Here is a 17106-nt window from a genome sequence, read left to right as displayed (position 1 = left end):
AATGCTGTTTCCTCATGGAAAGTTCCAGCCAGCAGCTTCCTCCCACCAATCCCATGCACCAGGCTCCTTGCGCTAGACGCTCCCACAGTGACCAGTCTGCTTGTTTCCTCTAGAGACCTGAGCCCGGGAACAATTCCTGATTAGATTCAGCTCTGGCCGGTTCTCTCCGGTTCGCTTAGGGCGAACAACAGCTTTAACTATAAACTTTACCTTTACTCTAAAAAGCCTCTCAGCTCCATCAGGATGGAGTCCCTCTAGTTCTAGGCCTGTAGGCTTGAAAGGGATGAAATACCCCTTAGCTCTGTCAGAATACCTCCATAAACCATACCAATGTGTCAAGTATGTCAAAGCCAATAGGCAATAGACAGGTTAGAGTCAAGAATAAGGGATCTATCATCATATTAAGCAGCTATCCTCTTCTAGGTCTGGAAAAAGGGCTTAAAAGGGCCAACACAAGCTAATAATACCTATCCTAGATGTGAGCAAGATTAAAGTCTATATCACTGCTAAATAGAGCCAAAAACCCTGCCAAGACATTCCACCCTTAGACTTTATTTTGCGAACATCTATAAACAACAACATCCATATAAACAAACATCAACACAATCTATCAACAAACCAAAAACCAAGAAAACTCTCTAAAATGAATAACAACTTTAGGAAATTCCACCTGAAACTCAATGTAGGGAATACAAATCTAACAACCAACTGAAAACAAATCAAAGCACCCTTGACTTGAATGCTGAATCATATCTAAGATTCGATCTGATAACAAAAGAAACTAACCAAAGTATCCTCAAACTAAATGTGCCTCAACTTCTAGTGATAACTGGTGAAGTCTAGTGATGTAGGGACTTATGTGTTGAATGAAAACAGCAAGGGGCCTAAATGGGGCATACCTACTTCGGACAACTTAAGAACTAAATGTGTTTCAACTTCTAATGAAAAAACAACAAAGGGCCTAAATGAGGCCTACCTACTATGGTCAACTTAAGCTAATGATGACTCATGAAATCTATTGGTGTAGGGGCTTGTTTGTGGGATGAAAATAACAATGGGCCTAAATGAGGCCTACTGACATTGGTCAACTTAAGGAAAAGATTTGGTGAAATCTGAGAAGTAAACATGACAAACGGTTCTCAAGGTCTGGGCAAACATTAATACATAATCATACTAAAAGACACACCTCCCAGGACAACCTAAAGTCTAGGGTAACCACCCTTTGATCAATCAAAGTGAAAGTGTAATAACAGGAAAATAAAGACAACCCCATTTCTACTAGATAGCTGGTGTAGCACTAAGCATAAACGTGGTGCATACAGAAAAGCACAAAACAGTTAGCACCTAGTTTCTTCACACTGTGGAACACATGTGTGCACCACCATTCTTTTTTTTTTTTTTTTTTATCCCTCCATACTGTTTTGCAGAAGGCAGGAAAACTATAATAGGTGACTGCATCCTAAAAAGCAGAGATAGTACTACATAAACATCAAAACCATGAAGACATGTTTTTTTTTTAAAAGTGGGGCCTGTTCGTAGTGATTGCAAAGAAAAACATGGGAATAATGCAGGCCAAGGAATAACAAAATCCTTTTGCGGGAAATCATATCATGATGGGTTTGCAGGTTGTAAGTCCAATGTCAATTTTGGGACATCAGTGTAGGTCACCACCCTGCATCTTCGGTATCCGTTCACTTCCTCCGATGCGGCCATCCACCACCAATCCGGTCTGGTCTGGTCTGGTTCCATCTTCCAAAAATAATAAACTAACATAAAAACATGAAAGTAAAAAACTAAAATAAGAAAGGAAGTGGGGGGGGGGGTGGGCCGACGCACGCACCAACACCACAACCCAGCAACCTAGGACAAGAAAACAAGTATCATTAATCTTGCAAAATAAAATTTTCTATTTAAAAAGCACCCCAAGTGCTTCTCATTATTGAAAAGAAAATATCCTAATTAATTAAAAACATTATCAAAATCTAATTTTTAAACACATCCAGAAGGGCCTAATAATACCCTAATCCTCTGTGAGACAGCCCCTCCCTTCAGAAGGAAGTTTGTGCTCAGAGTTTTGAATCTGCTCCAAAAAAATACGCAGAAGCCAGGCTACAGTGTGAAGTAATTTGAATCACTGCCAAGTGATGATCTCATAGCAGAAGCAGGGCGCTGCAAGCCTCACTTTCCCCAATCAGGGAAGCCTGCCCAGGCCTACTGTATCTAACTAACTCCAAGGGCCAAGAGTCTGCCAACTACTCTGCATGTGCAAGAATCCCTTATCAGCAGGCAATGAAGCTGTCTGCGCCGACAGCCAGGAGGAGCGAGTTGACCCCCCCTTACATAAACATTCCATCCGCGGAACAAAATTGGATTTTGGCCAATCATAACAAGACAGGCCGTGTTCGGAGCCTGCAGAGGAAAAAACCCGCCTTCACAAACCAGCTGGTCTGCCAAGGTCGACAAACACATTCTTTGTAAGCTGTTCCCAGGCCTGGATCTCTAACTAACGAAAGCTAGCATTTAAAAAAAAACAATTCTGTTACAATGTACTGCTACTTAAAAGCTCCACTTTCTAAAAAGACTTTAGTCTAACTAATTCAGCTAAAAGACAAGACATTTGAAACATGGGCATTTATTTAGCATGCAGATCAACACACAAAAAGGGGCAATTTACTTCTGCACACAAGAAAATGCATTCTGCAATTGAAAAAACGAATTATCATGGACTATTGGGTTTAATATTTCTCTGCACATACCTTTCTATCAACAGCTTGTCAAAGTACATAGGCGAGCCTTGTAACTAAATGCAAATTAAACTAATGTAAGGGACACATGGATAGATGGTAGTGTGTTATAGTTATCATTTTTAACAATATATTCTGCTCCACCCTAACTATACACACTATCATCCAAAAAATAAAAATATATACTGTCAGCTGTTGAAAGAGAAATAAATTTAAAACAACATAAAATGCAGACACATTTCACCATTGTATTTTGTTCAACCAGGGGCAACATGTAATTTTGCATTACAGCGTAATTAATCATGCAAGCCATTCAATCCATCCTAATAAAAGGGCCAAATTCATATATTATCAAACATCCATTTATTTTCCAACTGAGTGGGTTAACTTACAAATGCCGGTTTTGCTGCATATCAAAACATCTACATTTGAAAAAAGGTTCAGCTTGCATCAGGGAAAATAATAATGAGAACACATTTATTTTAAAAGCACACGGTTGCCTTTCACTAATTAAAAGCACATGTTACCATGCACTGTCGGGCAAGATTGATTATTCTCAACCTGTGATCATTGCAAAACATCGGCCAGCACATTCCTTTCTAGATGGAAAACCCTCAAAGAAATAATTAATGAAAACAGCCCCGTAGCTCGCGCACACCAACTGGGCCATCTTCTAATATTTCACCCATTTTAAATCATACATTCAAAAATAATTCTCCACACGTCTGCGGATGCATATTCAGAAGCACATTTAAAAGAACACAGCTCTCTCCGTGCAAACCCTTATCTCAATCCGACTGGTTGATTTATAACTTACCGACCTCTAAGAGTCAGACACATGAAGTCATCGGTTCCAAGGCAAACCCACACAAATTCGTAGACGCATGTCAAAAAGAATGTTAAATGAACAGAGCCCTACGCTCAGCACAAGATGTTACCTTTCCGTCAAGAAGCAGACAAAGCACGTAGGCAGACCCAGGAACCAATAAAAGTCAAAATCAAACCACCAATCATCAAAATATTCACTGACTTTTATAGTCAGCTTCAATAACCATGCATGTTAAACAGCATGTTAAAATAAATACTGCCATCACAATTCAAGATATTAACCCTTTGGCAGCTCAAGCACAATCATTCCCCAATGTCCGCGGATACATGGGAAAGTCATGAACTCATCTCTCCACGTTTACAGATAACACGTACACACATCTACAAAACAATTTCTCCAAGCATTTGAAAGAGAACCAGCTCTCTCCTACCTAATGCAACAATAACATGCTCTATCCAAGTCATGACCACATGGCGCTATTCACAAGCCATATTTACAAGACAAGCTCTTCACAAACAATATATCCAAGGCGCAATGCACAAGGAACACAGCAAGTCAAAATGAGAACATGCTCCTCACAAGCCACATTAACATGGCGCTATTCACAAGCCATATTTACAAGGAGCTATATGCAAAGAACTCCACAAATCATATAACAATGAACACATTTCACATTGCACAGCATAAGCAAATGCAGCAAGCAAGTTAATGGGCAATTTAAAAGCATTTTTTACACACATTTATACAATTGGACCATCACAAAGATGTTACTGGCTCCCTCATGTAATGTCATCCTTCAACCCTGACAGTTCAAACACCAAGATGAAAACCATTCCTTCCACCCTGAATAAGCCAAATGCCATGATGTAATGCAATCTCCTCACGCTGCAACTGTTCAAGCCCATAGGTCACACAGGCTACATAAACTGCCAAACTACGCCAGATAGAACTGGCGCTCAGGGCACTCCCTCACAACACATGGGAAACAATCTAAGCACATGGCCAGGCACACAGGATACGTAAGCAGTTCGTGACGCCAGCTGTTATGGCCGGATTTTCTGATTAGATGGGATCAGCCCCTGGGGGCCCCTCTAACCCAGCCAGAATGTACTCACCTCCCTCCTTAGAACGTATTCACAATGGATATAAATATATATATATGTACAAGTCGTACCTAAGGATGGGGAAATAGCAATAAACATGCATAGGTTTTCTACCATATCTTATTCACATCAGTTAGTCTCGCGGCCACTCAGACCCAGACTGATCTACCCCAGGGCAGATATGACACACAATCCGGCGTGTCTACACATGGGCCTGTAGAACCCAATGCTCTCTTTTCCAAACGGTTTACAATCCGGCAAACCTCCACGTTGGTAATCCCCCCCAACGCTCTCATTTACACAAGCCACAATCCTGTGGGTATACACACAATCAGTGCTCTCATTAACGCCGTATATCAACGACGACCACATTCCTATGAACACCTTCAGTTATATGTTGGGAAGTCTCTCTCTCCCTATTCACTAAGGGCTTGCTACTACAATATTAGGAGTTAGCCAATTAATATAATGTACCTCTTATTCTTGGCATCAAAGGTTCACTCGCTCCCTATTTATTTGATCACCACTTACCTGATCGGGATTGAACATCCGTTCACATAAACAATCATCAACTAGGAACTACATTTACCCGGATTGAACAAGAATACAAGGCACATTTCAGTTCACTAATAAACTGGGGTTGGTTTATTTTAACAATATAAACACCTACACAGATTTGTATTGTAATGGACACATCCACATGTAACTGATAAAGACTATAGATAGAACACACCCCTGCAAGGAAAAGGATTAGCAATACAATAGCCTAGGGAATAAAGACAAGATTAAGATGTAAGTGTAAAGTAAACTAATATGACAGGACCGATATCACCTGATTAGTGTGAAGTCTTGTTCTAGCTGTCATCGGGGTTCCTCTCTCGTCTGTGCCTTGGCTCATCTCAGACTCTCTCTCCTGCACTCTTGGATACACCTCTGCGCTGATCACTTTGCACTGGACTCCTCTCCCCCACGAACTGTCTCCACCTTCCAGCTTCAATCTAATAGTTTCTGCCGCTCTGATGCTCTTCATTCCACTAGCTTGTTCACTCTGTTTTAAATGTCTCTGTGCCAATGTCCAATTAACTCCAGCTGCTCCCACAGGTTAGTCCACGATCTCTCCTCCGTCTCTTCTAAAAGGCATTACTTCAGACTCCAGCTATTCACACCTCCTCCTGATAAGTAACTGCTTCTGACTGCTTCCTTCAGTTCCAGCTCACTGACTGTCTGTTTGTCTTCTCTCTGTTCCAAGCATGTCCTGTCTCTTCTCCTCTTGCAATTCCACTCCTCCAACTCTACCAACACTCTCTGCTCCTCCAATTCAACTCATCTCTCTCTAGCTTGAACCCTCTCTCTCTCTCCTACTCCAACAGCTCCTCACTCTTCTACCACTCCAGCTTGACTCCTCTCCGCTCCTCCAATTCCACTCGACTCTCAGGCTCCGCCAACTCAACTCGACTGACTGACTCCGCCTCTGCACTTCACTGATATAGAATGCTGTTTCCTCATGGAAAGTTCCAGCCAGCAGCTTCCTCCCACCAATCCCATGCACCAGGCTCCTTGCGCTAGACGCTCCCACAGTGACCAGTCTGCTTGTTTCGTCTAGAGACCTGAGCCCGGGAACAATTCCTGATTAGATTCAGCTCTGGCCGGTTCTCTCCGGTTCGCTTAGGGCGAACAACAGCTTTAACTATAAACTTTACCTTTACTCTAAAAAGCCTCTCAGCTCCATCAGGATGGAGTCCCTCTAGTTCTAGGCCTGTAGGCCTGAAAGGGATGAAATACCCCTTAGCTCTGTCAGAATACCTACATAAACCATACCAATGTGTCAAGTATGTCAAAGCCAATAGGCAATAGACAGGTTAGAGTCAAGAATAAGGGATCTATCATCATATTAAGCAGCTATCCTCTTCTAGGTCTGGAAAAAGGGCTTAAAAGGGCCAACACAAGCTAAGAATACCTATCCTAGATGTGAGCAAGATTAAAGTCTATATCACTGCTAAATAGAGCCAAAAACCCTGCCAAGACAGCCTGTCTCTTGCGTTGTCCAGGGAAGTGCAGAAGAAGGTCAATTTTTCACTGCTGATGTATTTTTTATATTTCTTTCGTGCTGCTTTGAGTTGTTCGAGTAGGCTCGAGGAGGGGTTGCTCCTCCATAGTCTTTCTGTAGCTCTTAGTTGTCTTCTTTCGTTGTTAACGTCTGTGTTGAACCATGATCTGGATGGGATGTTCCTGGATTTTTTTTTATTTTCAAGGGGGGTACTTGATCTAGAATGGATGTCACGTTTCTGTTGTAGTGGGAGGTGAGTTCTGTTGTGGATAGATCATCCTTGGAGGCAGTCAGGAGAGAGTTAACCCTTCCCTCTAGGTCAGTCATGTTAATCTGAGTGAAGTTTCTAGTCCATTTCGGAGGGTCTTGCGTGGGGGTGTAAGTGTGATTGGCTGAGTGAGGTGGAAAAGGTTTAAGTGGTGGTCAGACCAGTCCAAGGGAAGTATGTACAACAAAAGTACTGTGATGAATAAAATGTTGATACTTTAAAAATAAATGATGCAATCTTGTGTGACTCTCACAGGATTGTGACAAGTAGAAAGGAGTAAGCAGTTTACGAATACGCTCTGGTAGTAACACTTGCCACTGAAGAAAGCAGTCTTACTGGAGATTGTAGTTATTATCAGAGCTTAGTATTTACGGCCATCAGCTTGGAAAGAGGCCTGAGCAATACCCTACTACATAGACCCGATGGGGTAAATAGCTGTCGACAGCTGGGACAGTCTCTACCCACAGCCTACTACGCACATCCGTCATTCCCAGAGAGAGGTCTCAGCAGAGAGTCTAGTCTCTCTGCACACAGTACTATGCACAACCATCATTACTGAAAAAGATGTCAGGGGAGAAGCCAGTCCCTCTCTACACCCTACTATCCACACCTGCCATCGAAGAGAGAGGTCTCAGTGTAAGGCTAGTTGCTTCCCACACACTACTACCCATATTTATCTCGCTGTGGAGAGGTTAGTACCTCCCTCCTACCTACACCCAACCCTTGGAGAAATATGTCAGCAGAGATCCTAGTCCCTCCCCAAACCGTACTATGCACTTGTGTCATTCAAGAGCAAGATCTCAGTGTAGACGCCAGTCAAGCCCCATACTCTACTATGAACACCAGTCACTCAAGAGAGGGGTCTTAGTAGAGAGGTCAGTCATGCCACACACCCTACTATGTACATCTGTCATCTGAGACAGAGGTTCTCAGTGGATAGCACAGGCCCTTCCTACACCCTACTATGCACATGCGTTATCCAAGAGAGAGGACTCATCGGAGAGGCTAGTATCTCTCCACACCCAGCTACGCATTAGCCTTAGGAATTCACTGAAAAAAACAAGTTAAAGTAATGTTGTAGTTAGGTGTGATAAAACAATGTTTTTGTTTAAAAAAATCAAAACCTTGTAAAGTCACTAAAAAGAACCAAAGGTGTATGTAAAGTTATAGTTAGGTGAATATATCAGTGACAACATTAATGTTTTGAACTAAAAAAAAACACTGAAATTTACCAGTTATAGTTATCAGAATTAACTATAACTTGTGCCCCTGCCTTGCACTGGTTAAGACTTCACATATTACATCACTCATGTCATGTTCCATGACATAATTTATGACTACACGGATGCCATCATCTAACGAGTTTGCAATTTTTTTTACATTTTGCATAGTGACATGTAGCTACCATATTACTTTTCCACCTCAGTTTGTACAGCCTGTTCCCAGCTAATGCATGTTAGTGTTTACAAAATGTATGTGCTCCTAATGCATCTTAGGTGTGTAGAGGTATCAAACATGTTATAAATCTTTGTTTTAAAGGCTAACTCTGTGTATAGGTGACAGTTGACAACATGTGTTCAGCATGTTCCTCGCTAGCTTTTTGGCTCAACAGAAAAGGTTTCTAGCAGGGCAAAGAGTGTACGTAAAACATATTATGTACTGAAAGCAACCTTGAATTATTATACAGAATTGTCTCAGCATGACAATATCTACTTATCATAGAAGACTGTGTGTGCCAGGCACTAACCCATGTCCTTGTTTCGCTTCAGAAAATGGTTTATCTGTAGAGATTTCGCCATCGTTTGCAGGCTGCATGTAGTAAAAGCTTTAGCACTTTCAGACATTGCTTCTTTTAAATAGTAAATAGTGTCTTTTTTACCAAGTGTTACATAGAATGTACACTGTTCGTAGTAGATACGTTCTAATACTTTATAGTGTATTTCTTATGAGCATTTCACTGCCGGCAAACAGTGTAGTACAGAGTAAACTCTCTTCACAAAGTAAATACTGTTTACAGTACCCACTTCTCTACTCATATCAACTTAATTTCTCAATGTAGGTTCAGTGACTGTCAGGAGTTCAATACATACAAAAGCTTTCCGTAATAAGGCATTTGGTTTGAAACAGATGTTCAGTATTTTTAGGAACTCTCTGAACAGTTGTATACAGATTGAACATTGGATGCAGTGAGGGTTTCCCATACATCTGTGGTTGATTGTTAATGTGAACTATGCTACCTGTGAAGTGTATATGGTATAGGGTCACTGTTGCACATAATCAATGCTTTGTAGACCTAAGGGGAGTTGTATCTGTGATGGCATTAATAATGCCTCATATTCTTCTGAGCTATTTTGTACTTATTGTCAATTCTCTAACGCCATACTAATTTATAGATCAATATGGGCAGAAACGAAGCTTGGATGATAGCAGTGATGTCATCTGGGATGTCATCAATTATGCCATTTGAGATGTCACAGGTGATGTCATAAATTATGTCCTAGAACATGTCATGTGTGATGTAATACTTGTGGTCATAAGAAGTGCATGGAGGGACCACAAGATATAGTTAGCTCTGCTAACAATAACTGGTGAATTTCTGTGGTTTATGTTTTAGCTCAGACGGTTAATGTTGTCATTGACATATTCACCTAACTATGATGTAACTTTAACCTTTGGTTATTTCAGTGAAATTGGAAGATTTTTTAAATATAAACAAAAAACAGATCTTTTTATCACACCTAACTATAATGCTACTTTAACTTTTGTTTTTTTCTAGTGAATTTCTTGTTTGCTTTTTTAACATTAAATAATATTTTATTACCATACCTAAAGCCACCCCGTCATGGACAGCCACCTGGGGCACCCCCCACCCGACCTTATGTTTTTTAAATGGGAGGTGCATACAGGTGTTGGGGGCATGGAAGAGCCCTGGGCCGCTGCGATCTCAGCCATCTCCCGCATTTAACAGGAGACGGCATTGCTCCAGCCTGCAGGGAGCAGCTACTTATGCTGCTCCGTCCAGGTGGGAGCAATATTTTGATCTGCTTCCCTGCCGGCATCAGTGCAGGTAGGTAAACAGATCAAATGTCTGCTCTCAGCTGAGAGGAGTATTTGGAACTTTTCTGCATGCTGGGCACAGGCTTTGTTTGCTCCCACATGGCGGGAGACAAAAAATACTCCCTTAAAGCAGGAGCAAACACAGGTTTCCCTGTCCATGCCACTGCAGGCAAGGAAACTGCTATATCTCGGGGGTTGGGCTCCCCGGGATATAGCTAGTGAGCATTCCCAGGGGGTGAGACCCCTGGGGTCCTTAATGACTCAGGGATGTGTGGGCGCACAACACCTCTCCCATTCTCTATGCATTTTGGTCTGAGGGTGGGCTCCCCGGGGCCTTTATATGCAACCCCCCTCCCCATCTCTATTCAATTCACCCTGGGGTGGGCTCCCTTGGGTCTTTATTGATTGGGGAGAGGGCAATGGTCCCCTCACCTTACTGGATATGGCCCCAGGGCCTACAATTGAACAATGTGGCCTGGCCGGCATTTTGTCCTAATTTTGCAGGACCACAGCAATTGGTAACAATATTTTTGTTTGTTTTTAGCCCCGGTGGGGTCCCACTGGACCACTTTCAAAAGGGCGTAGGGAGCCGGGATATCGCTCCCCTACCCCCTTATATTATTTTTCTTTTTTTCACTCAGGACAGGTAACTAAGTCCAGGGGTCCTGTAATGGCTGCCAGTAACATTTTCACATTTTGCTGCCAGTCAATCAGAGCACTTGCTCCAGCAGGAATCTGACTCCCATTGGAGCAAGATGGCCCAAGGGAAATAAAGCCCCCTGAGCTAATCAGAATACTACATTTTTGAACTGGCACTCCGGCAAGAGTCTCTTTGGTCTCTTGCAGACCCAACCATCCAGATATACAATTAGATTTTAACCTTCATTTCTCAAAGCTACTGAACAGATTTACTCCAAATTACGAAAAGTACAATCTGTGGACCAAGATCTAGCTTCCTGCCAAATTTGGTGCAATTTTGTTAAGCAATTTAGCTGTAGCCATGCCTAAAAAAAGTCAATGGAAAATGCATAGGCATTTTGCGTATTGGGACCCCCATTTTTTCTCACTACCCCGCTTGATGGATCACCCCAAAACTTTCCAAGCACAATCTAATTAATAAGTAGCACTTTTGTGGAAATATTTGTGGAAATTTGTAATTTGGGGACAAAGTTATTAGCAACACAAAAAATGCTTTTCCTATGGAACAGCTGACCTAACTATAACTGCCCAGTGGTAAGCACCACTGGGTGATATATGTATATCCCTCCCTCCCACAAAACAACAATACAAGTCTGATGCCACAGATGGGTAGAAAACAGCACGCTTGTTGAGAAATTCTTTGGCAACATCAATGGTTAAGTTGAATTTAATGACCACTAGAAATGTTGTTTAAGTGTTAACTTAGGTTTGAGAAGAAAATCACATTGGATTTGGCTTAATGTTTTCCAGGATTATATCTCTAATCTAATTAAAAAAAAGAGGATGAAAGAAACAAAACTATTCTCATAGCAAGGAGAGGGTTCATTCAGTTATTGGGTATTGTAGGAAAGTGGGTTTCTGTTGCAGTAGCCCCCCTCCTTTTTTTCCAGAACTCTGATGCATTTTGACTTGATGTGCCCTGAGTCCCTGCCAATAAGGTTCCCGGGGACTGGATTTTTTCACAAAACTGTACCTTTGTACCTCCAATTGGCACCTCTATGGCCACATGTAAGTCCCTTGTAAAAGGTATCATGGGTACCAAGGGCACTGTGACCAGGGAAGACCTCTAAGGTCTGCAGCACATTTTGTGCCATCCTTAGAGGTCCTGTACCTCAACACACACTCACTGCCATTGCCAACTGTATGTTTTGGTGCAGAGAAAAGTGAAGACTTGACATGGCACACTGTGTGCCATTCCTGCAACCCACTGCCTATGGTATAGGTAAGACTCCCGCCTAGCTAGGAGCACTATTTCACTGGTGAGGGTACAGTGCATGGGCATTGTACCCCTTCAGTGTATAAGTCAATTCTTAGACATAGTAAGTGCAGTAAAGCCATAAAGAGTATATGATCTGGGTGTTTCTCATTACAAACTCCACTGCACCATAATGCCATTACTGAATCCTGGGAAGTTCGGTATCAATCTTCTCAGCATAATAAACCCACATTGATGCCAGTGTGGTATTTATTATACAATAGACTCAAAGGGCATATTAGAAATGGCCCCTGAAAAATGACCAGCCTTTGGTGGGTTCCCTAACTAGTACACATCAGCCTCCCACCATGAGACATGTTTCTGGACCCCTGCGGTGAAAGCCATCGCTCCCTGGGCCCAGAGACAAAGCCTTTCCAGGGCAGAGATGTTCACACCTCCCCCAGGTCAGGAAGAGCCATCTGTGGCAGGGGAGCTTCAAATTCCTTGCCGCCTTTGCAACACAACGCCCAGCCTCTCTCACTCTCAAGAGCAGGCCCCCTTCCTATCTCACCCCCTTTTTGGCGGGAAGACAGGTGGGAAAAATAGAACAGCCCAGAAGTTGTGCCAACCCCACCCCTCAGGTGGGGAGGCTAGGTGAAGCCCACTCTTCAGTGCCCACCATCTTGCAGATGGAAGGCACTCTCCAATCAGGATTAGGGATCTTGCCCACTCCCCCATGTGGGGTGAGCACACCAAGGGCGCAGTCACCCTAAAGTCAGTAGCCCATTGGCTATTGACCTCAATACCCCTAAAAGGCCCCCTTAATACAGTCTTTAGGGGGCTGCCTGAACCCAGATGGCAGATACTCACAGCCTACATAGAAGGACGAAAGAAAACGTACAGCAGAGGAGACTGCAAAGATGGACTGGCTTGGCCACAGCCCTACCGGCCCATCTGCAGCTTCATGAGATCCTGCACCAAAAGTCACCTTGTCCTGCAGCCAGTGACCTCCAGAACACATGGGGGGACTGGCTGCCTTCAACAAAGACCGGATCTCCTTTGAACAGCAGCTCTGTTCAAAAGATTCTCCAAAGAGAGACTCTGAGCCTGCTGAAGACAAACAAACCCGACACCTGGAACCACCAATGCACCCGTCGCCTATGGCCCGAGTGCGAGTGGCCCACCGGTCCCAGCGAGGTCCCCCAGCGCTCCAGAGTCTGAGTCCATCGTGGTTTGACCCCTCCAAGACTCTCCAATGCTGCCTCTGCATGGAGACACCCCAACCGCAAGTGCCCTGTAAGGTGAAATCCAACCCCAAAAGACACTCATGCATCCAGTTGCCCTGCACCCTGTAGAAGAGGACTTGAGGTGCACCTATGTTCCCGAACTCTCTAACTTACTTGCCAAGCTGTTGGTTCCTCACAAAAGACTGCAGCCAAAACGCAAAACCGGCAACTCCCATTAGAAACAACAGGGCAACCCATGCCAAATCAGCACCCTGCACCCGGCTGCACCTGTGCTGCTGTGGGCGCACCTTGTGTGCTAACTTGGATCCCCTTTTGCCCTGAGCTTAACCCTAGGAGCTTTGCTCCCGCTAACCCCGTGGCTTGCCGGAGAGCAGCCACCAGCCGATGGCCCCAGCCACATAGGCTAAACATTGGGCCTCAGCACTCTGAACCTGGCCCTCCTTTAGTACCGCTTAGGGTGATTTTGGTGTGCATCCTTGACCCTGGGGGAACCCTTGATCTAACAGCAGAAACTCAACTCCAAAGACGGATTGCCTACCTGCAAACCGATAACTTCATTTTTCTCCATCGGATTGCATTGACTGTTCTAATTGTGGAGTTGTGTTTTGTATGTAAACCTAACCAACTGTGTTTTGATAAAAAAATGTTTACTTACCTTTATCTAGGAAATGTCCCAGTGTGATATCTAGGAATATCACACTGAGTAGAAAAAGTAATACAAAACGTACTCTTAAAATGAATCTGATGAAAAGTAATCACAAAGTAATTTCAAAGACCAATTGTTTTGAAATATTTTACAGAGCTGTAACAAAGGTCATTTTCATCCAGCTTGCTTAATTTAATCAATCTGTCCTGAAAAGTACAATTTTACTTACCTATACCAAGTCCTGCTTGGTTCTAAAAATAAAAAAAACTAAAGAAATATTTTTGATACAAACAATTGGTCTGAGTTCAGTTTTTAAGTCTGTGACATCATTTCTTGCTTGATCTACCAGTAATTCCTAATTTCTTCATTGATATTTATCAAGAGAGTGTGGCTGATTTAAGCAGTCAGAGTCCAAGTCAAAACTAAAGGTGACCCTTTAAACAAGACAGAAGAGCTGATTCCATAGCCATTTCTGGTTTTTGTCATCATCACAATATTTCTACAATGAAAATAGATAGAACTAATTTAGGATCACTCTTGTTTGTGAGCTTTTTTAAAGATCAGAACGTTTATTTTTACTACTTTGAAAATTTGATTGAATGATAATGTGGTTTTTCATTTGTAAAAAAACTCCTGCATTCTTTTACATTTAATTATTTGCCAGAATATCCATCCCACATTTTCTGAATAACATTTATAAAATATCTAGATGCATTTTTGCCTGAGGTGTGCTCAACTGTTCGGTATCTTAACTGAAGTTTTCGAAATCTTAAAACTGTTTAGCCCTGACTTGAAATTCTTGTAATCGCTCTAAAAAGAAGTTCCAAATATAATGCTCTGTAAACCCTAGAAGGGGACCCAAATCTCTGGCGTGCTAATTTTGACAGAGCAAGGGGCTTCCATTTTAAACCTTTAGTATGTTGTTCTTTAGTTCAATTATGTTGTACTTGGCTTTCTCAACAAGGTCACCCTAAAGTTTTTGCTTTCACCTCTGCTGCTTTCTAAAGTAGTTATTGTTGGTTTTAGCACTCTATGCACTTTACCACTGATAATCAGTGCTAAAGTGCTTGTCTTTACTCCCTAAAACATGGTAAAATTGGCTAACACCTTGTTGGCATATACATTTTATTCATAAGTCCCTAATAAAATGGTATACCGTGTTCCCAGGCCTGTTGAATTAAATGCTACTAGTGGGCTGCAGGTGCAAGTGGTTCACCCACTTAAGTATCGCTGTAAAGCATGTCTAAGGCTGTTGGGTAGTTTCTAAAAATACATAGGATCTGCACGTTTGAACAACATAAACTATGGGATCGGTGTCTAGACTGGTTCAGAAACCCCAAAGGATATGGTAACCTTTAGACCAGCTCACTCACAGTGCCACCATAAGCCCCCTAACCTTACCAAGGAGCAAGTAGTTTCTGGCAACCATCGAACATGACAACTCTGGATCCTTTAGGGATTGTGGAAACAGTACAGTACTTTTCGCTCAATCACTGTTGCTCACTTTGTCTCAGTGAGATATACAGAATACCCGTTGGGAACGTTTTCAATATGCATTTATTGAACCAGCGTCATCCTAGTATAAAAAAGGTTTGCTGCGACAATCATCAGCCAGAAGCAAATACAAGAGATTACAAGCACCAACAGAGTAAACAAAGGTAGAATTCTACCATAGTGCTAAAACAATGAACATATATGCAGTCATATAGACATGACAATATTCAAACATACTCCTACTATGCGGACCCTACCTAAGGGTACCTGATTGTACCTAGCATGTATGTGGGTGTAAAGTCAAGAATCCCCTAGGAAAGAGACAACCCCATTACCTGATGGGAGAGAATGAAGGACCCCATCTTGGTCTCGAGTTGGACACCCCGCAAGAGATGTCAGACGGCTGCGTGTTGAATCCTCAGCATGCTGAACGCATGAAAGCGTCTCCTCTGTCTATCTAGTGAAGGTGTAGTTCTTTTTTACCATAAAGATAGCCTCTGGGTTCCTACCACAATCCATGTTGTACAATTATGTAAATGAGCCTAAATCAATACCTGCAATTATGCAACGTTGTTCTATCAACCTAGGATGAAGATGACCATGGCTTTTATACTGAGTATGCTAATCCTGTTATGTATGTCATGTGCAGAAGACATTTCTAAGAATCCTCATGCATAATGAATGAGGCTAGTTTCAAGGAAACCAATTGTTATTTATTCAGCACATAACTAGGTAAAAGGTCAGTGCTAGAACCATTATGCAGAGCAAGGTAGGCCAAATGTTGGTTAAGGTATTTTGCTACTTAGGCCTAGGTTGGGGTAGATAACAAAGCCTGTCATTGCAGCTTGTGGGCAGTTTTAAACTACCAATTCGAATTAGAAAAATAAACTTTTGCCAAGCCTAACACTTCCTTTTTAATAAAAAGAAATAGCCGTTACGTTAAGCCCTAAACAGTATATACGGCAGGGTGCATTATTTTTTTAAATGGTTAGACATATACTTTTTTAGGTTTTACTTGTCCTCGTAGTGAAAAGCTCCTATATTCCTTTTTCGCTACTGTGAGACCTACCTCTCCTATTAAATAACATTAGATTACCTTAGTACATTTAATAAGTGATACATTTTGATTGAGAACAGACAGTAATATCATGTGTGATGTCTAAGGAATTGGAATTTAAAATCCTCTTGAATGGTAAAGTCAGATTTTAAGTTACAGTTCTGAAAATGGCACAGTATATATCCCACGTCCTCATGAACCAATAATCAGATGCACATCTTTGAGATAAAATCTTTTTCTTTACAATAAACCAATGTTCATCCAGTAATCTGTGTTTAATTCATATATTTTATTTGTATTCAACTTCTATCCATTCACTTGAAAGGCAGCATTATTCCACATTTTTTCAAATGCTGATGGCATGCTTATACAGACCTTATCAGTGGCACTTAGGGATTAACAATTCATCCAGGTCAGCCTCATATGTTTTTAACCAATGCATTTTGGGCTCTACAGCCCTCCGTCAGGGGTAACTGAAATGAACAAATAATCAAGCATTCTACTCAGTTCCCACAAGCTTGCCATTACGACACAATCTGCTTGAGAAGGCCTCCCACACTACTCAACCAACAACCCAGTTTCTGACTGATTGGTTCAGTTGTTTAGCATGCCTGGAGGCAATGCGCTAGGATTTTTGCTGCCGTAGGTGACGTACCATTTTGCTCTTTCTCCATTTTGGTGCAAGTATGACAGTTGCAGTGTTAAGGAACAGTCCGGTGC

General features: G+C 42.1%; 1 protein-coding gene across 2 annotated transcripts in view; it reads left to right on the top strand.

Moving 5' to 3' along the window:
* Positions 1-17106, top strand: part of LOC147747822 (dimethylaniline monooxygenase [N-oxide-forming] 2-like) — a 386278-nt gene that overhangs the window by 292289 nt on the left and 76883 nt on the right. The gene's annotated exons all lie outside the window — the stretch shown is intronic.

The sequence above is a fragment of the Lissotriton vulgaris genome, chromosome 1_1 (assembly GCF_964263255.1).
Source record: "Lissotriton vulgaris chromosome 1_1, aLisVul1.2, whole genome shotgun sequence".
Lineage (NCBI taxonomy): Eukaryota > Metazoa > Chordata > Amphibia > Caudata > Salamandridae > Lissotriton > Lissotriton vulgaris.
Note: the sequence above shows the minus strand (reverse complement) of the source record. Positions and strands in the feature narration are given on the sequence as shown.